Consider the following 24800-nt stretch of genomic DNA (forward strand, 5'->3'; position numbering starts at 1 on the left):
GGTCCTGGGTAACTGGCCCTGCTTGAGCAAGGCAGCTGTACGAGATGACTGCCATGGGTCCCTTCCAGCCTCAGTCATTTGGTGAATCTGTGATTTCTTTATGCTCTGTTACCGTAAAGCCATAAACACTCGTTCAATCAGTGCTGGACACAAAATTAAGAGGGCTAACCTTCTTCCAGGCAGGAATAAAACCTAACATATCAATATACAAATTGGCCTAATATCCTAAATCAACATACAAACAACTCCCATACACACAAAGTATGATTAAATTTGAATAATCTCCAACAGTAAGAACTATTCCACTATCCTAAATGAAAGAAGAATTCAAAAATTATTGAAATAAAGATTTTAAACACCTCCAAACAACAATCCACAAAATAAGATGACAGGTTTTTTTATTTTATTTTAATTAAAGGTAATCACTATCAAGCAAGAAAATCCCTTCCTGGATTTTGCACTGGCCAGAATTTACTCAATGACTGTTCCTCTTGTATTTTTATAGGTAGGTATAGAGTACATCAGTCCAAAAAGAGACCCATCATCTTTAGACAATACAGACATGAACAGATCTTTTTTTCTTCTATTAGTGGGGAATTCTATATGCATAGCTGATAAATAACTAAGATGTAAAGAGCTGGGTAAACAAATTCTGTACCTTTTGATAAAGCACATGGGAAACAGGAAAGAATGTTACCCAGATTTATTGCATCCTTACTGTGCATTTCCTACTGTGCTGTACATGAAGATGATATTATTAAGTGCATTAACAAATTGAATGCTAAACAAAAACGGATTCCTACTGTTTGTATACACGAAAACAAAATAATCTTTATAAGATGAATGACTGTGTTTTACGCAAATACAGCTTCTTTCATAGCTAAGTATACGATTGTTTTACATTTGTTAGAAAGATCTAAACTTGAAATTGTCACAGTAGTATATTTTAAGTTTTAAGGAAGAAACACAGTTTTATTATTCACTCTTTCACCAGGTTACTATACTGAGTCCCAAACCCTCCTACAAAATTTCTGTATGGCAACTGATGCCAAAAGGAATTACATGGCCTTAATGTAATTGAATGGAAACATTTCTATATTTCAAGTACACCAGAATGCAAAATTAACTCTTGCTAATAGGAATGGAGGTTTATTTCCTTTGGACAATCAAATACTGCCCATGATGAACAGCATCTCTGTCAATGTGAAAGGAAATGAGAGAGCATGGGCTCTCCCCTATCATTCTTCCACATATGCAGGATTTGGTGGAACAAATGTCAAAGTAAAGGAAAGTAAATGTTAAAAATACCAAAGGTGGAGTCTCTACTTCATATCCTGGATTATTGATATATGACGCCAATTGTTCTTTCATGTATCAGCAAATCAGACACAGCTTATACATTTTGAACCTGAAGGAGGTATGTTTAACCTAGTTAAGAGTAGTGGGTATGAAGAATTAAGGAGTTCATGAGATAACTTGATAAACTCATGCAGCAAGATACCATTTGGAGATATCTGCCTCTATATGAGGCCTTTCCTCATACCTTGAGAGTATTAGACAATAGCATAATGAGATTAAAGCTGTTCAATGTAGCAAAGAATAAAATGAAGTTCCAAGGTCAGATGTTTCCTGTAACACTCATTTACAAGTTCTGCACAAAGTTAATCTAACCTGAAAAGATAAAAAAGTGTTATTCTACAGAAAATTCCAGCTGACTTGGACAGCTTCCTAAAGGCTGAGACAGGAGCTACTCTCTAAGACTGACATTGCAGTTGAATCACCAACACTGGACCAAGCAGTGCTACTTGGTTGTATTTATCACTTTCTTAGGAGCATCATCACTTCAAATGATTATAAAATTATAAACCCAGTCACAGAAAGGAGCAGCTGTGCAGTAGGCATATCTTTTCTAAAAGATACCAAGATTCAAAACTGAATTAAAAAGGATTTAAGAGCAACTGTCTCCAATCAAGAAGAGGCAAATGATGGATAAAAAAAAAGAGCAGATAGAGCAGAGACCTCGCCCAGTTTTACAAGATGTCATTTATCCCTGCATATCCCAAAGTCTTAGTGTCACTGAGAGTCCTCAATGCATGCTGCTGCTTCCAGAAGGAAGGTAATTACCACACAAATCACCTTTTTAGAGTCTGTGGCATTATTCAGAGTTGCTCCTACTCAGCATTGTAAAGTCCTGTCCCTCCTTTCATTGAATCCACATGAACTAGAACATTCACTTAGCTCAGGGCAGAAATTTTCTTTCAAGGAGAGACAACTGATCTTCTAAGTTACTATGAAAAGCTCACCAGCTTTACTGACCGGCAGTACAAGTCTATCAACCAGGGAAGGATGGCTGCTCTAAAGTCTCAATGAGCTCACAAATGCTGTTGCCTCTGCTCCTCTGCAGGCACTTGAAGTAATCTCTCTGGGTGTTAGCAAAAGAAGGAAAATGCAACCTGGTAACCCTCATTTGCCAGAGAGGCAGTTCTGTTAATATGTATTTTCTGAGAGTACTCACTCACCTCTACCACTTGTTCCCTGCTTTCTCTGATTCCAAAGAAGGATTCAGCTCCATTTTGCAGTGAGGAACATAGTCAAGAGTAGCCATCTACACACTACATACTGTCAGTGCAAGGAGGTAACTGTGACAGAGTTGCCTGTTTTAGTCAGGGCTTCAGCAAATCAATGGAGCCAACAAGATTTTTTTTTTTTTTTGTGGGGCTGAAAGAGGAAGTACTAAAGAAGTTACCACACTGTGACCGGAAATAATAAAAGGATAACTACAACAAAGCTTAACCACAACAAAGTAATATAACACCAGTATTGCGTATTGATACATACAATACCAACCATCAGTACCATAATGCCAATGAAAGAATAATAGAAGTCATCATCCATTCTGGAGAGTCACTGAGGAATCATGAAATGCACTACTCTATTGTACTTCTCCCTGAAGTTTTATATATTTGATTAATCTATTTAACACATATTTTTAATTAAAAAACAAACAAACAAATAAATCTTCTGGATTATTCTGGAAGGCAGGTTTATTTAAGACTCACTTTCTTCGAAATTGCCAAAGAGAAGTATGTAATATGAACTGTAATGCATTAACTTATTTTAGGTATCAGGGCCTTACAGCTGAATATGGGACAATAAAATTGGGACGATCCAGGCCCTTTGCATCACAAGAACTGTTCTTCCACTTTCTTGTCCTAGATTTGTTAAATAGATTGTAAAATAATTTCTTACTTAGAGTCTTGAAGAGGAGGAGAGAACAATACATTGCAACAATGTGATGAAATGACGGATACTATTTCCCGAAGAATGAAAAAACAAGTGTATGCTTTGGCATGGCACAGCCTGTCACAACAAGGACAAAGTCCTACAGATAAGGACACTTAAAAAGATTTCCACAAGTTGGTAAGCACAATGAATTTTTTTATTGGGCTGTGATGGTTGTCATTTGTTTGGTTTTGCCAGTCTGGTGTCTGGAAGAACAGCAGAAAGTCCAAACTTTGGATAGGGATCAATCAATCTCCAAAAGCAGAAACTTTGGAGCACTTGCAGATGACTCATATCCCTACCCTAGTAGCAGCCTGCAAGAAAGTGTTCTCAGCAAACACATTATAGCCCAAGTCTTTCCACTTGTTTGCTTACAAAGGTGACTTCATTAGCTAATGGAGTTCCAATAACCAATGTTCCTCCTGACTGATGTCAATCATCCTGGGAAAGCTTAGTATCATTCACTGGGTTAATAAAGAAAAACAGCAGTTGAAAACTCATGAGAAGATTAAACATGCCTAAATGAACTCCTGAGCACCAGCTGGAATGCAGTAAATGGGACTTCAAACAACAGGCACTCTGGCTAATACAGTAACAGCAGCATATCTGGCTATCTGACACAAAGCTGGTTATTATTCCATGGCTTCAAAGACAGAAGAAGCAAAGGGGTGATGATTGACCTAGCAGGATATTAGAGGCAATCCTTCAGTTGGCTGAATTTCAGGACATCTGAAGACTGGAAAGGAGACCTCAGTACAGTACAGTCACCTTTGGGGCAGTAAGAGTCCACCACCAGATATGATGCATTGTGGTGCCCTGCTTGATGAGATACTCCATTTGGTCATGCACTGACATACAAGTTTATTAAAACCCAAGCTAGTCAGCAGAACTCAGCATTAAGATATTGTAATATGTGAATAAAGCACAGTAGAAATTGAACAGTATTGCAAAAGTAATTGATAAAACAGCATGCTAAAACACAGAGAAATATTTATCTAGTTTGTTGACTTCTACTCCTCAATACCTGGAAATGAATCGTCATTATGGTTACTTTTAATTGCTTTACAAATATATTTATTTTCTTAATTTAATTCTTAAGCAACTCTCATTCTATAAACAATTGTTCAGGCTAAGTTATCTAAACACTTAAAAAAAGTATTTTTTATATGAGAGACATTATTAATATTATGAAATAGCAGCTATGAGCATGATTTGCAGTATTCTTACCACACTAAATGACAGAAGCAAGGAAGCATTTAAAAATTCATAAAAGTGAAAAAAGGGCTTTCAGTATTACAAATATAAATCTGTAAAACACTATTTACTCAGGAAAAATGCTTGTGAGATACATGTCTCCCTAAACAGTTCATGACAGGCTCTTCTACACTGAACAGAGAACTTCCTCGGCTTTGTTATTTTATGAGGGAATGAGCTTCAAGGATTTGAGCTATATCAACAGCCAGAAATGAGCTGGAGGAACAAGAACACCCCACTGAGAAGCACTGAACTTCAACAGCTTCTGTGTTTGCTACAGTCAGTTTGATTGTAAGTAGAACATGTCACAGTGGGATATCTTTTTCCACACCATAGACTGTAAACACAGAAGCTGGCAGTACAATTATGTTTAGGCAATATGAATGATTAAGCAGCTAAATGCAGTGATCATAGAAGACTGCGTATATCACTAGTATATTTCAAATTTCTTCCTGGCTTAAGGGGTTTCTCATTAAAACTTCCAGTTTCACAGTAGTAGGTCCTAATTCAGAGAAAGGCACCAAAATGCATTTTCTTTGCTATTTCTGCCTTTTCACTCTTCATTGCTCACTAATAATTTAAAATTAAAAATAAATTATTATCAGTGGTCTTAGGTAATTATCACATTTAGAAAAATCTTCTTGCTCATAACATATGTAGTAGCACAAATAAAGGGACCTGAAAATGTCTTACAAATCAGCCCAAAGCAGCAATCCTGAGCCTGGGAATGTTGGCACATATGCCACTAACGCAATTAATTCCTTCGACTGCATATGAAAAGAATTCTGGGTTTTGCTGCCAGAACAGGTAATCCCAATTTAATAAAACATCACTGCCATAACATGTCCAGATCACCTACAGTTAGAGAGCAATTTACAGTGCAAGTTAACCTGCCTTCTAAACACTGACAAAAAGATCTGTATAGTCAGCTGATGCAGCTTCTGATGTCTTTGGTTTCATGGCTTTCAATCCTTCCTTTGAAGGACTCCTTCCTTTGAATGGAATATTTTCCATGGTATTCTTATTTTTAGAAGTCTATTTGATGAAATTATTTACACACACTTATTATTCTTTATTTCTCAGCTGAGTTAATTTCCGGATCATATAAACTTTTCTGATTATCATAAGAAAAAAAAAGTGACAACAGGGAGAAAAAAAATCTTCTCCTTTCATGAGTGACCACATTTTATCCAAATTCAGCAGAATTTAATTTGGCAAAACACAGGGCAGGCTGGCACAGAGTAAAGACTATCTGCAGGGGCTGATCGAGCTAATGCTGGCCACATGCCACAATGCTTTTTTAAAGAATCCACAAGAAAACACCACAAGGGAATAGAGAATCCAGTGCCCAGTGCCAGAGATTTTGCAGCTCTAGGGCCACTGCTCTGTATTGACACAGTCTTTCATTGTTGCTCTCAATAAACTCTTTATCCCCTTTATTTGCCAGCTTCATGAGTGCATATTCTTTGCCAACTTGCTATTCACGGAACAATAATAAGCAGCTAAAACAAACAGCTCTCTACCAACTCCCTACCCCTACAATCACACATTACTTTTTTACCTTAGGCTTTATGCTTTGCTCTTAATTTCATGGAAGCTAACTTCTTCCCACAATCTCCAGGGAAAGGACATCAGGAGAATATGTCAACATGTAGCCCATGCATTGCCGCATTCCTCTGCGGTTACATAAGGCACTGAAATTTTTCAGTGTCGTTCTCTTACTCATGAATATTTCCATGAGAAAAATGCACAATTTGCTTTCCCATTCTAGAAAGCACTGAGAAATCCCCTTGATCAAATGCAACAAAATCCCCACTTTCTTAACTATGAGGCAAGAGCTACTGAAAAGTCTGTATGTTCTATAAACTTCATAGCTATTCATACCAACACTGTTCAGTCATAACTTCCTTATGTTAGACACTTGTGCAATAGTTTGGATATTCTTAGAACTTCTCTACAGTTAGGAGCTAAGTCTAACACAGTCTTGAGGACACTTCAAGAACACAACACTGATATGATTCAATGAGAGGGGGATTTTTAAAATGAGAGGGGGATTTTTATGCCAAATTTGCATGCTTACTTGATAAAAAACATACTAAAACTTCCATGAAAATAACTGTTGAACCTAATAAAATTATACAGACAACAGACAATATTGATCTTATTCCATCCCTCTTTTCACAATTCCTCTCCTTAACCCACTCACTTTGTGTGAACCTAACCTTATTCACATAATCAGAACAGAAAGAAATGAACTTTAGTTCAGTATGCAAAAGTTGTAATGTCTATAAAATTACTAACTTGTTTTGACTTTGCCTAATTATAAATACATGAAATAATAAAAATGCACCTAAAAATCTATGTCCTGTAACCCTTAATGTGGAGGACACAATACAGTACATATTGCTCATCTGTTTTTCTGAAGTTAAAGCATGTATGTAACTTCATAGCTCTTTCTCATATTAAGTGATGTCATTTTGTTTCAATACTCCCACATTCTTGTATTTTATTTCTCATTACCTCATTCTTACAAAATCTTTTCTCAATATTATAGTTTATAAGACTGTTTAACTGTTTACTGCTGCATTTGATTAGAGAACAAACTGACTTTGCAGGGAATTAGCATGGTTTAAACCTTTCAATCATCAAACCATATTCACAGAATTACACTTTACAAGTGACTAATCACATGGTACAAGGCAGAACAGAAAATTTTCCTTTGCCACCACTGCAATTTTTTACAGTCTTTCCCCACAAATATGGCTACAATTTTCAGAAAGCATTTGGTTTCCTTTTACTTCTCAAATTGTAAAGATTGGCTGTAGGGTACAACCTAGTACTATTTCTAGCATATTATTTTATTTTTCTAAATTACATTCAACCAAAACATTTCTATACAATGAGAGTTTTGCATGTTTATTGTCATCCTGTACACTTTTTGACCAAGATCCACTGTAAAGGCCTGAAATATTCCTACATTTCTTCTGTCCTGGAGAAAAATAAATCTTAGAAAAAAAGTACATTTCCCTACTTTTATTTCCATTCTCAAATAAATATCATTACTAACTCATCTGCATTCTCAGTATTTTCCCTGTCTGTTGGTAAAACTACTCCATAGTTCTCTATCAAAAAGGTCTCAAAGATTCCTAAAATTTTGTTCCTGCAAACTTGCTTTGACCCTCAACATACTTCCTCCTGCTCCTTGTGGGGATTTTAAATGCTCTTTCATGATCTTCCACATTCTTCCCCCACCCCATGGATGTTTATTTCCCAGAACAGTGTCAGACTTTTCCAGGGAGTTGGGTCCACATTCCAATATTCTCCCCCCAGACTCTTGCAATGAAACACGGTTTATCAGGCATGCTACGTCATTTCTCATTCCTCCTGGCACATCCCAGCAACACTGAGCAGGCAGAGAAGCACCACAAAAAAGAGGACAAAGAAACTAAGAGCAGATGCTGCCAGAAGTTGAAAAAGCAGAGAGTGATTTCCTGTCTGGCAGCTAGGGAGTTGCCAGATAAAATATGGGAATTCCCAGATTTTTAGTGTGTAATGTAAGGTATTGGTGCATCAGATGATCTTACAGTAAGACTTGAAAAGACATTTTTCTCTGTTTGTTCTTAATCTTACCATGCACCCAAAGAAATGTTAAAAATACATGTGTCCATTTCCAGACAATGAAATATAAGATATAATATCAGACTATAATGAAAGCCTATGCTGCAACACATTCTTAAGGAGCCAGACTTCAGACTATCTGAACAAGATCAGTTCTGCCAGCTCAGTGCTGTGCACATGTAGAATGAGATCCAATGTCCTCACTAATATCCCTACCCAAATATGAGAAATTTCCAGAGAAAAAAATAAAATATAGGATTATTTCTGGTATGAACAGGGAGCTCTAAGAAGCTGCTTCTACGAAATCAAGAATAAATCACTGCAGCAACTATCATGCAGATCCTCAGCTGTAAAAAATTCTGCAATATATCTTTCAATGCTTTTATGTTCCATGATTTTTACATTAAGTAGATTCTCCTGTTCTGTGAAGAGAGCTGCTCAAAGGAGGATCAGTCCCACTGGCCTGTGCTGGATGGCGGGGGAGGGATGAAAGGAATGAAAGCAGTTATCAAGGCATTTGTAAGTAGTGAGCTCTTGGAACAACATTAGAGTTGAGGGTCATGGGAAACAGAAGCATTGCTCACCCTTCTTCCTGGCAAGTTTTCTGTGCTTGGGCAACAAAGTAAAATGTGTTGTAAGACCAGAAGGAGGAGGAGAGGGAAAAAAATTAAAATGTGTATATTTAGCTTATTTAAAAAAAGAAGAAAATATTACCACTTGGCTTTAAAGGAAATGAAACACTTTCCACATGACATTCTTTCAGGCTCTTAAAGCTCAGGAATACAATGCTTGATTAGATTCTTTTGATCAGACAAGTAATATCACAGTCACATGTACTTCAGTACTGCACTTAACAGGGGTGGGGGTGTGAGAGTTCTAACACACATACACAAACAGATGTAACATTTGTTTAGAGAGTCAGATATGCACTTCCACATATGGAGGGCAGAACGAAGATTCCTAATCAAGCAGGATTTTGTTCAGTGACATTAAATGTCACTAAATGTCTTGACCAAACTTGGCCTAAAGTAAGTTTTTTCCCATTCAGTCTACCATACAGCCAGTGCATTATTACAAACTGCTTAGCTACTTCTCACTACTTAGAGAATGGATACTAAACACATCAGTGACATACAGTAAACAAGCTTAACATGCTAGTTTAAATTGTCTTCTCCCTTTAAAATATGAAAGCAATTCACAAACGACAGATATGAGAGCAGTTTAAAGTCTGATGTCAAAATGAAAACACTTAAAAGTCTTATAAGGATACATTTTTGAGGGCTTAAACCACTTGCAGTATCATTAATTCAAAAACTGTTACCAAAATACCTATATTCTAAAAATGGGTGGAAAAAAATAACAGCAAAATGAAATATGCTTCATTAACTAATGAAATCCTCAGCTACAAATCAGTTTCACCAGATGAGCTCCTACTTAAACAAGTCAGAATTAAGTGTTCCCAAGGAGTTTGGGGTTAACTCAAATTTACACACATGAGACTATTTCCTTAACACTTACAGTTTTTGCATTTTACTTTCCAGATTTATTGCAGTTAGAGAGAATTATAAATAACCCCTGTAAAAACCAGTATTCATACGATGTTTCTTTCTATGTATAAAGCCACTTCAAAGAACAGGATCTTTGTATTAAAAAAAAAGAGAGAGAGAGAGAGAAATATCGCTCATACTCATTTTACTGGATTTTTTACTTAACTTCTTAGACAAAAATAAGAATTTGAGTGACTTTCAGCAGAAGCCTGTCTAGTTTCTCTTAAGTCAACTAACTTGCAAGAAGGACCAACTAGCTATCTACATAGTTCATGTACCATTTTTTTTCAAATTTTAATTCTTTGGAATTTCGTTCTACTTCCCTGTCAAAAAAAGATTTAGGAGCATATGAAAACATCCTCTTGTTATCTTCCTGGCAGAGTGATATCCTTTAATTAATAATCTTACCATCCATTAGTACTCGCAGTGTTTATATTATGGCATGTGTAATGAGTTCTGAACTAACTACTATCACGAGCAAATGAGACCTTGTCATTAAAACAGATATATAATAACTGGGTTGCTTTATTACTCTACACTCAGGCATGGTCAAGAAACATATTAAATTCTAGTAATTATTTGAAACAGGGGGAAAAGACACACATCATTAATGCCAATCCATGAAACCACAAGAGACCTGCACTTACAAACTATACACAGATTTTCTCTCACTCCTTGACACTGTCTCTTGATATCAAAGGTACAGGGAATGGAGGCAAAGGTACGTGGTAAGCAAATGGCAAGAACCCCTTGTTTAAAGAAATGCGCACACAGCAATCTGCCTGAAAGGGGTAACTGGGGAACACAAGAGTTCTACAAAATGACAAGCAGTACAGAAATGATGGTTGTTTCCCAAATGGAAACAAAAGGCTGTCTAACAGATCAAGAAGCAAGTTCAAAACAAAGCAAGAAGATCCTTTTTCTTAACATTTGTAGTTAAATAATGAATTTCACTATAACCGGATACTTTGGATATTAAAAATTTATGTGGGCTCAAAAAAGGACTAGACAAGTTTACAGAAGAAAAATCCACTGAGAGCTATTAAAGACATAAGTAACCCCTTGCTCAGGAAATCTTCAAGCCCCAAACCACTGGAGGCAGTGGAAGCCTCACTACACTCTGCCTGCTGTTTTTCTCTGCCTTAGACAGTCAGTGCCATGCATGAGAAATAAACAGAATCCACATCTAGAGACAGGATGTAACACCAGATAAGCTTTATGTCCAACCTTGCGCAGTTGTGCTTATGCTCTTTGTAGGAAGATTAGGACACATATTTTGTAATTGCTTCAATGCCTCAAGACACTATTAGCTGATGACCAGCACCTGCTAGTAGGAGGTCATCACTGTCATGGATGAGCCGATCCATGGGGCAAGCCCTCTTTAGCCCTCTATCCAGGGTCATCTGTCTGAGCAACAGGCAACAATAGGAGAAGGAGCTGAGTTCACACTGAAAAAGTAAGGATCGTGAAAATGATGTGTCTTCCTGGCTGAACCACAAGGAGACATTCTCCAGTGTATGGGCAATGGCAGGTAGATGAAAACTGTATTATCTCCAACAGCTCCACAGCCAGAGGATGTGGGCCATTACACCTTTAGTTATATCTCAAGGCTGTAATTCCTCCAGCAAGGACTTTTTTTAGTTATTTGTACCATGAGGTAAACTAAGTATAACTTTTTACAGTAAAAATAACTGCATTAATAAATAAATATCTGACAAAAACTTTATTTGGACTACCAAGCCCAAATGGCTTCAATGAAGACTGATTATAAAGCTGAATTCCTTGCACATGTATATTATCTTCACCCTTTCTCCTTCAAAACTGTTCCTAACTTATTCTTAGCATGAGGGCGGTCACTATGTGGACAACTAATACATTACTCTTTTTTTTTTTCATCAGGGTTCAGTATTGCTCCTTCCTCTTCCCATTATTGCTTACTGCCTAGCATCCAAGTCCAGTAATAAATACAGAATTAGCTCAGCCTTCAAGCAAGCCAAGTCTAGAAAAAAATAAAGGAAGTACATTTTTATGTCATATACAGCTCCATTATCCTATTTACAGAAGGAAATGCTGAAAGCAGGACTGCCTAAGGCCACACACCCTAAACTGGTGATTAGGCAGGCCCTTCTAGTTCCCAAGTCCTTGCCCATTATTCCAGATGCCATTCTGTCAGACCAGGAGATGTTAACCAGAGCTGCAAACAACAAAACTTCTCACACTTCCCTGTCACCACAAAATCTGCAACTTCCTTCTGCCAACGGGGCACAATTTTGAAAAATAGCTTTATTAAAAGGAGTGAAGAAGACCCTAATTTCATTGAAATAAATAATAGAAAAAAATATAAGCAGCACAACATGGTTTTGATCCATTTAATGCAGCCCCTACAGAAGGCCTGGCTACTCCAGTTGCAGCAGTTAGTGCTCTCTGTTTCAACTCAGTCACCATGAAAATTAGGAACACCAGACACACAAATATGACTACTTGCTTAACAGTTATTTGCTAAACTTTAGCTCAAGCATTTTAAAAAAAAAATTAAAAAAGAAGAAACAAAAATGTGACAGAAGTATTAAGGTTTGCACAATTAAACTCTAATGTTTCTAAAAGAGGTTTCTAGAAGATTTTACATTAAAGTTTAATATAGGATTTTTGCATATACAATGTTTACATAAATTTTCAGGTGCTGCAGGATGTTATTTCTCTTTCTCAAAAAACATAAATTTCCACCAACTAAGATTAATTCCAACTAAGATTTCAATCCAACTTCATCACAGCTCCATCTCAAGAATCAGTATCTGAAGGAATACTGAAGAAAGTGTTTCTTTGCATAGAAATTCAAGAAGAAATCTACAGAGGTTTTCACTAAGAGAAATAGGAAAAAAAATCCTTCTTTAAAGATACAAAACAACACTGAAATAGCTGATAACAAAGCTTTTGGAAAATACCCATCCATTTTGTTTCCACACACAATGGAAAAGTCAATAACAAGTCAATGAATCAATAATTCACTGAGAGAAGGAAGAAAAAAATAAAAAGCAACAGAAACACTTTCAGCCTGAACTAGTTATTTACTCATGAAGGAAAATTTGGTATTTAAACCTAGAACTGTATTTTAATCCAAAGACTCCAGAATGTCCCTGACCTCACCATAACATCATTTTCCCTCAAGTTTGCTGCAAGAACTTGCACTTGGAGGAGCAGCCTTGCATGCCTCAGAGTTTGTTGGCTAGCTGGATTTCCATTCCATTACAGCCTCCTCCTCTCCCTTTTCTCAATGAAAAGTGGCTTAAAGAATTATTTTAAATGCCCAGCAGCACTATGACTTCCTTAGACTCAATTTAATACAAGTGGGAACTTTTCATGAAAGTATACTTTTCAAAAACCATGAGAATATTTAGCAAGCTTAAAACCAAACAAGTCCTGTAACTGGACACAATTCTGAAATCATTAATTCCTTTTAAAATGGAACTGGAATTCTCTGTAAAGTGAAAAGTTTCAGTCTAGACAATGTTTGCTATCTACAATGAGCAATACAAACCAAACAAACAGAGTACAAACATGGTAGTCTGGATTTTGGACACTGCCTCCCAGATGCAGCATTTTTTTTCTCTCTGTGAGCATGTAAAATGCTTAACTGCAATGGATACTCCTTTCAGAGGTCCACGTCTGTTGACTGTAATCCTTTTTCATCTGCAGTTGAACACGTTCATAAACACAAATCAATGAAGAGCCTCTGAATTACTTGGGAGAATTAATTTAACAGCCAAGCAAAACACCTTCTTCCCAAAACATTCATGTTAGCTTCCTTGACATAAGCAAACAGAGCACATTAAAATATTGGCTGCGAGAGGAAGAAAACATGGCACTAACTAGCTGGGAGAGGGGGTAGGGATGGTGTTTGTTATTTTTAATTCTTTTATTTAAAATTACAGGCATCAATAAGCAGATGGTTTTGCAGACAACTTTGGGTCTAACATGCAGGGCAAGACATAGTTTCTCCAAAGGCAACTCTATTTTGTGAATTGTATCTGAATTAAGGATGCCCAATCTATACCTTTTTAAAAGAGATCATAATGACTACTGCTGACTGCTGCAATAGCTCAGTTACTAAGGATTCTGATCCTCTGGCTCCCTAAATATACAATACCATCTCTTATCAAGCCAATTTTTCACAAAGACAGGCTTGCTAAATCCTTTTACAAGCACCTTGCAACACAAAGCAATACTCCTAGGATCTACGCTGCACAGACAAGAGCCCAGAACACTGAAATAATCTGAGCTACCTCTATGTTAGCTGGTAACATTTATTACTTAGTAGCCAAAGAGCTAGCAAATTTAACTTTGATATCATATCCTCAAGCTAAACATATAAATTAATTCTGTGCATTCTGCTGTTAATTCCCATAATGTCTGAAAATAAAATTTTAAAAAATCACTGTGGAATAATAATTATAAACTGGGTAGAGACAAGCAAAGACTGCTCTCAAAATTATTGTGGGAAAGAGTAACTATAAATATGGATGAGAGAATCAACACAAAGTTTGACATAAATAGCCTCATTGAGAATTATTTTCCTATTGGATTTGGAGGTCACCAAAATATGCACACAGTTACTTAGAAATAGAACACCCAAGTCAAACAAAAACAAGGACTTACAGTGCCAGTTTTTCAGTAATGACACTCAAGGTGCTGATTTTTTTTTTGTGCTAATCCTTCCTCCTCCTGTTTCTAATATGAAAAATGAAACTTCTCTTCACTCAAAGAAAAACAAAATCCAATAATAACTCTCAAAAGTTCAGTCTTGGCAAGAAAATTTAGTAAAGGTTTCAGCTTAAGAAGTCTCCTTGAACCAAATTACCCAAGTGGCTAAAAGATTATGCAGCTGCTAAGTTCACTAGTCGGTATATAGCTTCCCAATAAATACACCTAAAAAATAACTTCAGAATTTGTGGGTTTGTCCTACTGCATGAAGAAACAGAACATGTTTCTGGATGCACATAATAGTCAGGTACTGCTTTTTATCATCTGTCCACAGATAAGCAATCCCACCAGGTGCTAGCACAACAGCTTTTTGAGTGAAGAGAGATGTATTTCTGAAAAAATCACATTCCATTGAGAATTCAAGAGCATTTAGCTCTTGCTCTTTTACACTTCTGAAAATATCATAAGCAACCTACATAATCCTTATAATATTTTACAGTCCAAACAAATATTTTCATTCAAAGATCGAGGTAGGGCAGTAGTAGAGCTGTAAGGATAGCAGATGGCTCTTCTTTTAGCTTCAGTTTTGCTAAGTACTGAACTCAGCAAAGTGCATATTCCAGCTGTGTAAAGTATTTATCTTGAAAGAAACACAAGAGGATGTGGGCTTTAAGCCAGTAAAATACTCAATCATCTGGAATATTACAGGACAGACCAACCAAACTGGTTTCACAACTGCCAGGGCACGAAGGCAGCACGTACTTAACTTAGTTGCCACAGCTTCTTATAACGGAATCAAACTTTAGTAGATTTTCTGTACTAACACTTCTTTTTCCTGCCAAATAATTCCTTTCTGAATCTCCAAGGAGTCCTACTATTCATCAGATCCATCACAAAATCTGGAGATCAAATTGGAAAAAGGGTGTTACCACCGAGTAACATATTTTGCTGCTGATACATGTATTCACAATCAAATTTCATTTTTTCCTTTCTTGAAAAGCAGAAGGATTTCAGAATCTTAAATACCAAGAAGGCAAAGTGATATGGGAAAATAATATTTAGGAAGCACACATTAATGCACATAGCAAAAAAAAAAAATATATATCCACATACTGATGCTATTTACATTAGATTTAATACTCCTTGAAAGATCTTGGGCATCAATGCAGGCAGTTATTTTGTAATATCAATGCAACAATCAGCGACAGTCACAAATATTAAGGCCTAGTAGGGAAAGAATGCCAAAAGCAGAAACTATCACTATTTGATGCATTCTTGCCTTGAATATTCCATGAAGTTGCAAGTTCCATTTCTTGCAATCTAACTCAATCTAACTCAGAATGGACATTGTAGGGCAGAAAGAAGGTACAAAGGACAACCAGAGGACATATTTGCTAACTTAAAAGTAGAAGCTAACTAGACTGGAACTCTTCAAAGCAGCTGGGGAGCAAAACCTGAAAGAATGAAGAAAGAAAAGAAAGACCTTAAAAAAAATGTAACAATCCCAGATGAACAGCGCAGGCAATATATACAGACAACAGTTACTACTTTCATAGAACAAAAATTGCCATTGTCAGATAAAAAAAAAAAAAAAAGCACCAGTCATACAACAAAGGAAACATTTTTGCTCCTGCAGCGCACACTTAAATCATGGAACTCCTTGCCTGCTGTCACAGACTGGTATGGAGCCTAACAGGACACCTGGATTTCAATCCAGGTAAGATAAATCCCTTTCTGAAAAGGAGTTATTTGATGACACTTGGGGAAATTTTAAGCAGAAGGTTACGCAATTTAGAGGCTCTCCTTGTCTGACTTATAGAAGCTCAGCACTTCTGTGAGGGTCACTGACTGGCCAGTTTTATTCTGGAGGTCTGAAGGCACAGTGCATGGCTCTGTGAGATTGCACAGATGCTGACACAAATCTAAATTTAAGTATCCTCACAAAATCTGAAACTTGCATCTCAGTAATAATAGGACTTAACTACTGACTACATTAATTTGTTTCATGGGGAAATAATCAGGTTTTGCTGAAGTGCTTATCAATTTATGGGGTTTTGTTTGTTTAAAAAAAAAACCCAAACTTTTCATATACTTGGCATTCAAGCAGAAGCAGACTTCTGAGAGACCAAATTCCATGCTGCAGATCTGGATCTCACCATAAATCCTCCCTCCTAAATTTCTCTGAGAAGCACAAATACAATCTGCATTGGAATGAATGAGGAGTTACAGAAGTATTAGACTTCGTATTTAAAGAGCCAACATACTTTGAATAAAGTTTAACAAAACAGTATGACAAAATGTCTGCTGGCAGTATGATGTACAGCAGCATAAAAAGTTCTACTGCACTGATAGTAGGGATTACCTGAACAATCAGTTTTGCTTCAGAAAAAAATAAATGCCTCTTTCAATAAAATATACTAATCAACTGTTTTAAGATCCCACTCCTATACTAAAAAGGGTCTGTTTTATAAGTACCCAAATCAAACAAAGTCCAACTCTAATTCAAATGTTTAAAATGGTATTTAATGCTTTTATAGATAACAACTTTTTAAAAAAAATTAAACCTAAAGGCATATGTAGAAACTGAGATGGAAGTGAAATGCCCCATAACACTTAACAGACATTTAAATTACTCAACACCTGCTTACATACAGAAAAAAACTAAAGTACTATTTACGGAAAAATATACAAGTTAAAGATAAATCTCTCAAAATCACAGGTTATTTTACTGTGGGATAACTGTGACAAGAAGAAAGGCAAGAACTTGGCATACAACTGGTTTAACTTTGATATCTGCCCAGAATCCAGACATGGGAATGATACACAGAAACTGCAACTCCCACTGGAGCAGAACCTCTGCCCATCTTCACTGCACTCAGCCTCTTTTGCATATCCCACAAAGGGAAAGTGGGATCAAGATTTATATCACTTAATAAGCTTTAAAAAGATAACCAGACCAACCAACCAACCAAGAAAATATCAAGCCACTAAAACATCATCCCCCCCAACCCATTCACTAGTAAGAGTAACACTGCTGTCTTGTGTTTTATTCCATCTGTACAAATGCATTGCTGTTCAAGTGCCCAAGTGCCATTCTGATTTACAAAGGAACAAGAGAAGTGTTTGTCAAAATATCATGGATTCCTTCGGGAACATTAAGAAAACATTGCAAAACTGATGTTCAATCCAGCAACACAGTACTCAGAGCTCCATAATGACTCGTCAAGAGAAGTGACAAAAGTAGGCATGCAATGGAGTTTTTATAGTAAAACAGTCTTGAAGTCTCAAGGTGCACTGACAACTCTGGCTTCTCATAGAGAGCATCAGAGAGGCTCTGGAGTGTCAGTGAGGAGGAGTTCTGACAGCATAATGCGTATTTCACTGACAAATCATTTGGAAGCTGTCAGAAAGCTGGTGGAGAAAAAAAATCCACATGATCTGCAATGCCATTTTAGTAAATTTAAGATGATTACCATTCCCAGGGAGATTTGGGATATGCTGCATTAAGAGACAAGAGTAAAACTAAATGAACCAACAAAATAAAGAATTACATTATTGCTGAGCTGTAGCAGTACAAACAGAATAAGAATAAACATTTTAACCTGCTGTATTTCAACTACACAGAGAAGGCACAAAACAGAAAAAGTAGCACTATGTACAGTTATCAATATTGCATAAGAATATAAAAAATGGAAGCTCTTAGGTTGTGTGGAACTCAAGAAAATCAGCAGATCCTGTGAATTTGTTAGTTTAATTTATTTAGACCAGAGACCAATTTGTCTCTTGGATTACAGAGAAAAAAGAACGGAAAAAAAATGTACCTTTACAAAACTTGTAATTTTTCACTTCTCAATTAGACTTGAACAAATTTATTGAACATACCCTTAACATTTTTATCTTTCATCCTACAATCTGGGGATAAACAAAAGTTGCGTCATCATGCTGGCTGGGGTGCAGAAGATGGCATCTTCAACCAGCTAAGCAACAGAAGCTATAGCTTAAAGGGCAAACTCAAAATTCTGTATGAGTGAATCAGGAAATCTCTCAGCATACAAAGAAGATTTGGATATGTAAACAGGAAATATCCTGCTGTGTCTAAACGCCTCTTCATAAAATGAAATATTTTGGATTTCTCATTTGACCTTAGGCTCCCAAACAGTACAAAGACACAGCAGCTCTAAGCTCACGTAGCAAAAAGCCAACCATACTGACTGTATTTGTGAGAAATCTTTGTTAAATCTATTGCCAAGGTTACATTTATGCCTACAAGAATCAGCTTAGACACACCTCTGCATTCTGTCAGTTTCCAATTAAACCAGTCACGGTAGTAGACAACAAAACACCGTATACACAGGAACTGTGAGAATTTTAAGTTTTTATAAGTAGTTCAGACTATCTCTATCTCAACAGGATAACAAAGCTACGCTATTAAACACATTTTCCTGACATTGAGGATCTTTGAAAAATGTTACGTTTGCTGCCTTTACATACCTGTAAGACAGCAACTTTAACTGAACTTATTTAGTGCCTGTATATATGAAAAGAAAGATAGTATTACTATCTTCAACTATTTGATTTTGTTTCAATGTATATTTCCACAGGCATGTACATACACTAAAATAATACAGTCTAGTGTTCAAAACTAAGAAAGAGGAAACAAAAAATAAGACAAAACAACAAAACTAGACACCAAAAACATCCCCCAAGACAGTCACTACAGCATAGCACCTCTGTTTTGAATCACAACACTGATACCAAAGTAAAGAGTACCAGAAGGAAACATCTGAGGCCTTATTTGCAAGTATTTTAAACATGAAAAACATTAAACTAAAGTAAAATGTCTTAAGGACGCATTCTTCACAGATTTCTAAGTTTCACTCACACATGTACATTCAAGGAATGTAACTTCATTACTTACAAGTAGACTGAAAGCATTTCTTTTTAAGGCAAGAAAAAAGTAATGTGATCAACAAGCCCTGCTATCCTGATCAGGAGTTTCAGGATTTAATACTTCAAGTCCAACAGGTATAAGTGAACAAGACTTCAACTTAGGGAAAAAAAAATCCAAACAATTTAAGATTTTCCAGCAATGAAGAGTCCATTATAGTCTTAAGGAAGCATCTTACTAGCTCTGCAGGTTTATAATCTCAATTTGTATAGCTTCTGCCAACACTTGGATCTTCATACATCTTGGTCTCTTAGCAAAACCTCCCATCAATACTTTTCCCTTTGATATAAATAAAAATATAAATATAAATACAAAATATATAAATATAAATAATCTTTAACTTTCAGATTAAGCAATGGTGAAAAATGGTGCTACATGGTGTTTGCGGTCTTCAAGAAGCTGAGCCATGTTAATATGCTCTTCAAATGTTCTAAAGGGTCTTTGTGCTTTCACAATTTTTCAGCATTCTCCAGAAAACAAGCAGCAGGACCAGACTCAACATCCATAAGTATAAAAATTATCCATAAAATCCTTTAACTGATACTTGCAGACATAGTTTGGCATCTGTCAGCCTGCAAGCCCATGTTCACCTTATTAAATGTACTCATCTTCCTCTCCACCAGCCAGTTACTTTGCACAGTCAGTGTTAGCAGACCTGTAGGCATGCCACATTTGCTGTTTCTTGACTTGCTGAAAATGTTCCCAAAAAGATTATGCAAGGACAACAAAGAATGATTTGCTGTGATTCTAACAGTTTTCAACTCTCAAAAAAGAAAAGCACGTTTCCCAACACAGAAGTCTCACCACACTTAAAAACAAGAAGCAAGGGAATTCCCTCTAAAAACCAGAGTGAAGCACTGGCCATTATCAAGAAGAAAATATGTTGAGAACCTGCAGTGCATTTATTTCCTTGCTACTTCAGATGAACTAACTTACATTAATAAATTTATCTAATTAAGGTAACAAGTTCTCATATCCAACCTCTATAAAAGTAACCAGTCAGTAATTCCTAGACAAAGACCTATGAGTAAAAAAAATCTCATAGGCATTCATGATGCTTACCAAATTACTGTTAGTTTTTCCAATTTGCACTGTTTTTCCTTAGTTTTAACAAACAGGCTTGGTCAATAATATTCTGAAACTGGGAGAGGAAACAAAAAAACAGGAGACGGGAAGAAGTAGTACTAGCCATATTTCATTTCAGTGTCTGCAAATAGTTAATCAAAAATTAATATTCCCAAAGATTATTTTAACCCCACCTACTTGCAGCTTAAACCAACTCCTGTTTAACCAGATCTGATACCAACTGAAAGCAGCGATTCTTTTCCTCAGGTCCATTTTGTACTATTGGGCCTCTGGCTGGTTCCTACTCTCTGTCTCTTCAAAGCACAACTCAGATGGAGAAACCAACCCCTTAAATGCTGAGAATGCCAAAGCCCAACTCTTGATGGCACTGACTTTTATGCAAATAACACATACCATGAGATAAGATTCACAAAAGCATCTCTGAGTACACAGAGCAAAATAAAATTTCTATTATAAGCAAACTATTACTTTCCATTAAGAAGCCATTAGTTAATTTTTCTTTTTCTGTACTAAAACAGATTCTTCATAGAAATATGGAAATTTGTGCAGCTTCACAGACTATCCTGAGCTGGAAGAGACCATCAAGTCCAACTCCTCGCCCTACACAGGACAAGCTCAAGAATCCCAACATGTGCCTGAGAACATTGCCCAAGCACTTCTTGAACTCTTGGAGGCTTGCTACCATAATTGCTTCACTGAGGAGTCTGCTCCAGTGTACAACCACCCTCTGTCTGAAAAAACTTTTCCTAGAGGTAAAATATTTTATAAATACTTTTTATTTACCCTAGAAGGTAAAATAATTGACAACACTTTATAAATGAACAGATGTATTTTTACACATAGATGTTTTATCAGGATCAGTCTCTAAAACAGTTCTCATAACTTCTGTTTTTCCCCAGAATAAGGGGATTTTACCACTCTGAGAGTAAAGCTCAAGTCTTACTTATTTCAAGGTTTCCTGGAAGGTAAGCGACATGGCTCCACAGCTCCCCTGTGTATGTAGGCTAACTGGTAACTCACAAGAGGAGCATGGAAAGGTATTTAGTTTTTTTCTTGAAGTATCATTATACAGCTTGTTTAAATGGCAGTAGTAGTTCTAGACATGAAAAGGTTCAAAAAGGGAACTTTTTTTTAAATTGATAACTTCAGGCTCAGAGCAAGCTTTTTCAAAGCAGTAAGTTTCTTCTGCGTGCTCCCTGCAACTTATAAATAATTTCAGGCTTAGAGGAAAATCACCCCTCTAAAATATTCATGGATTTAAAGTAACAGTTTATACAAATAGTAAATTTCACAGAAGATAGGTTCTTGTGTTCTTGTGTTCTCTCTACTTCTACCTCTCTTAACTCCTCCTCATCCTTTGTAAACAAAGGTTAAAAGTAAATAAGCCAGAAAAGGGTGAGAAGATGGAAGGAATGGAATGTAAACTCTCTGAATAGCATGGTCCCAGAGCTCCAAAAGCTTTGACAATACTGATAATATAGGCAGGCTTTTGAACATCAACATGTACTACCACAACACTTGCAGATCTCTCTGCTCTTCTATTTAAATAGGACCTGCACTTTTAAGAACTGTGGCTTTTAAGAACTGATCTGACCATATTTACACTGACATTTGGCCACTTCTTGAAATTAATCTAATTTTTACAGCAGAAGGAAAAAAAATCCAGTTATCTCTTCTTGTGTATTTTCAATTAGCAAACAAAGAACTTAACTCAAAAGGAAATGTCTTTACTAGGAAACCCAACTTCCTGTATGGGTTGTTTTACCAAGAATTTGTGGGGTTTTTCTGTGCATGGTGGTGAGACAGTGGCAAAGGTGAGGACTAGGAGAAGAAGAACAAAGATGATTTTTATATTTTATTATTTTCTAGAAGCAAACAGGTTCTTATCCAAGTATTTTTGTGCAGAAAGCAGCAGGAAGGGGTCATCACAAAAAAATTATATCCTTAACAGAAGTCTAAACAGGTCAGCTGAATGACCACTTCATCTAAGATATACTGTAAAAGAATTAAAAGCCTTTGCAACTTTTTAATGATTCATTCCCCTATTCTTTTCCTAAGTTCACCTGTCCCCATGAACAACAAAACAAGTCTCAGTCATCAAATGCCTAGACAGCAGTTGCTTGTTAGAAGAGGAACCAAAATGTTTCTCTTCCAAAGGCAGAAGCACTGAAAGCACTTGGGGAAGAGCTTTACTGGGTTTACACAACAAGGAGGAGGAGGGCAAGCAGAGGCGGCTTCTGCGAGGAGACATCAGCAGCTATCTCATGTCAGACAGATGGTTCTACAGAATCAAATCACAGAGTCACAGAATACCGAGCTGGAAGGGACCTCAAGAGTCATCCGGTCCAACCTCTTGGCAAAATCACAAATAGATTCTTCTTATTGTTACCTATTTTATTTTTCATGATGTTTATTTTACTTACAAGCTTTTATAGTAGAAAATTAATCCTAATGGTGATACCTACTTTGATTTACATAATATCTTTCTGAGACCAAGAGTACCTTTGTAAACAGACACTATTACCCACATCTGGCATGCAAACCTCTCTTTAATCAACTTGCAAATCAACTAATATGAGCAGTAGAACAAATTAGATGACCGAGGCATTGCAGCACCTTGTATCCTGCTTTAATATTGAGCTAAAAGAAGACAAGACTTCTTAAGACATACAGCATTTCCATACTGTTTTGCCACGTCTGATATTAATCAAAACACCAGAGTGCAGTAACATGTTTAAGCTTTTGTATCCTGTGAAATACAAGTTTGCATAATTCAGAAGAGGGAAGTGATTTAAATTGATAACTTCTAACTAATCTGAAAAACTACACTGTAAGGTAGCCTGGAGTTTATAACCTGCTGTGAAATATACCTTTCTAATGAAAGCTATTTGCACTTCACAGGGTGCCAGTGGGAGGTTACATTACTGCCCAACAGTACTTCAATTCCATATTAATATGGAAGAAGGTCAAGTTATTTTTCTTCAGTTTAAATATATATTTCATTGCTACTGCCTGTAAGATCCTGAGACTTTTTCACCTTTAATCATACACTTGAGGAATCCATAGCACCACATAGTCAAAAGACCATAAGCATTGATTTGATTTAATGATTTATGTTCTCACAGAATATGGAAAGATAAGACTTATGAAAACTATTATACTAGCTTTGCTTTCCCTACTTTTAGAGCTCTTGAAAACTTAAAAGTCAATTTAAAAAGGCATAAAAAAGAGCTACTAAAATGACCAAGAAACCAGAGAACCTCTTAGAAGAGAGGATGTGAACAGCCTGTTCAGTCCAGCAAAAGGATGTGATTATTCACCAAGCAAATCCAAGTAAACAACAATGCTGAGTGAAAGGAATATTAGCATAAACAAGTTTGAAATTCCAGATTAAATTTATTTTTGATGAGTTATCCAACTCTCAGAGTAACAAGATTCTAGAACAGTCTTCTAGTAGAAATAGAATAAATTAAATAAATAGCGGAATAAAAATTGTTTTTAAAATGGAGCTTGACAAGTAGGGCTTACATTATGTAATACTAGCAGGAGACTGGATGTAATAAAGTAAATCCATGGTACCAAATTTCTCTATATTTCAGATTTATTTATAATTACAGTTTTGAGAAAAGGAAAAATAGAAAAGTCAAAGATATAGCACTGGCTTACTTATTCAGTGGGAAGAAGGACTGTATTGTCCTCTGTATTTTTTTTTTTTGAGAGGATGAATATGAAGTTATTTACTATTACAGGAAACTGCAAATTGCTGTAGCACTTCTGCCCACAAAAACCCAAGAGATCTGGACAAGTTCAGTGACCACAGCATCATATTTTCCATTGTAGTAAAGACAATATTCCTGAAGCAGCTGGTCTCTTATTAATAGAATTCATTTATCTTATTCATAGCAAATGAAGCACACAGTAGACAACGAGCCAACTGGCCCATTCAGAAACAGATTAAATTTGACCTTTTAAAGAAATCAGTTTAAAAATCCTAATGTAAAAAAAAAATCCACAATATTTTTTTCAAGCAGAGATATTTCATATGGCACTTGAAACTCGAAACTGCTCCTTTGGTAGCCTGACATAATCCAATTACCAAGTTTCTCTAAAGAATACCAGTTTCAATATTAAGGCTTAAGAACACCCATGTTGAGTCATTCAAGGTCTTTGTTAATACAGTAATCATTACTGACAGTATGGAAATTCACTTGCAGGTACTACTGGTTCCAAATTAAACATCATGTGATGGCCAGAAAATAATGCTCTGTAACAGTCTGCTACATCCTGATATTTGTTTTCTTCAAGTATATTTGGCTAAAGATAATATGATACAGACTGCAGCTGCTTTAAGCACTAGAGGAAGCAAT

At 36.2% G+C, this 24800-nt stretch overlaps 1 protein-coding gene across 1 annotated transcript in view; it reads right to left on the bottom strand.

The window, feature by feature from the left end:
- Positions 1-24800, bottom strand: part of ARHGAP42 (Rho GTPase activating protein 42) — a 143780-nt gene that overhangs the window by 113281 nt on the left and 5699 nt on the right. The gene's annotated exons all lie outside the window — the stretch shown is intronic.

The sequence above is a fragment of the Melospiza georgiana genome, chromosome 2, assembly GCF_028018845.1.
Source record: "Melospiza georgiana isolate bMelGeo1 chromosome 2, bMelGeo1.pri, whole genome shotgun sequence".
Taxonomy (NCBI): Eukaryota; Metazoa; Chordata; class Aves; order Passeriformes; family Passerellidae; genus Melospiza; species Melospiza georgiana.